The sequence below is a fragment of the Cebus imitator genome, unplaced genomic scaffold (assembly GCF_001604975.1).
Source record: "Cebus imitator isolate Cc_AM_T3 unplaced genomic scaffold, Cebus_imitator-1.0 Scaffold15, whole genome shotgun sequence".
Classification (NCBI taxonomy): Eukaryota; Metazoa; Chordata; class Mammalia; order Primates; family Cebidae; genus Cebus; species Cebus imitator.
This window is the reverse complement of record NW_016107330.1, coordinates 9,794,121-9,795,192: the sequence shown is the minus strand read 5'-3', so window position 1 is coordinate 9,795,192 and position 1,072 is coordinate 9,794,121. Positions and strand designations below refer to the sequence as shown.

General features: G+C 42.8%; 1 non-coding gene across 1 annotated transcript; it reads right to left on the bottom strand.

Annotated features, from left to right (window-relative positions):
- Positions 1-286: 286 nt before the first annotated feature.
- On the bottom strand, positions 287-427 carry LOC119468028. The gene has a single exon (XR_005196660.1). It is a non-coding gene; the product is annotated as a U4 spliceosomal RNA (small nuclear RNA).
- Positions 428-1,072: the final 645 nt, after the last annotated feature.

Sequence of the window (1,072 nt, the reverse complement as noted above, 5' to 3'; positions counted from 1 at the left end):
CTATGTTGCCAGGCTGGCCCCTTACTCCTAGCCTCAAGTGATCCTCCCACCTCAGCCTCCCAAAGTGCTGGGATTATAGTCATGAGCCATCACACCTGGCCTATGATCATATTTATATATTTCCTTTCTATCTTTTACACAAGTATATTCATATTTCACATGATAACTTATGAACTGTAATCTCCATGGGAATTGTGTTCTGCAACCTACATTTTTCATTTACTGTAAGTACTTTTCTGTCATCATAATCTTTGTATCTTTTTCTTTTTAAAAAAATAATATTCAGTCTCCATAGAGACTATCAAAAATTGCCAATGCTGACCATGTTGCAAGTTGTCACGGTGGGATATTGGGAAAAGTTTTCATTTAGCAATAATTGTACCTGGGATAAATCTCATTGGTTACGATACTGCCTTGGCACAAAACTTTTTGTATCTTTTTNTTTGAGATGGAGTTTCACTCTGTCACCCAAACTGGAGTGCAGTGGTAGGATCTCAGCCCACTCCACTCTCAGCAACCTCCACCTCCTGAGTTCAAGCAATTCTCCTGCCTCAGTCTCCCAAGTAGCTGGGATTACAGGCACCTGCTACCATGCCTGGCGAATTTTTTGCATTTTTAGTAGAGATGGGATTTCACCATGTTGGCCAGGCTGGTCTCGAACTCCTGACCTCAGATGATCCACCAGCCTTGGGCTCCCAAAGTGCTGGGATTACAGGTATGAGCCACCATGCCTGGCCCACAAGATCATTTATTTTCCAGAGCCTCAACTTTTTCATCTATAAAATAGGAATAATACTACCTGCCTTTCCGGGTTCTTATCAGAACTAGACATTTATAAATTGCCTCTCACGCTACCCAGCACCATGAAAATGTTTAGTGAATTACATCTAACACTATTATAGTTTTTGTTTTGTTTTGTGTTTTGTTTTGTGGATGACATGCTGTCACCCCAGGCTGGATTGCAGTAGTGCCATCACAGTTAACAGCAGCCTCAAACTCCTGGACTCAAGCCACCCTCCTGCCTCAACCTCCCCAGTGGCTAGGACTATAGGCATGCCACCATGCCCAGCTA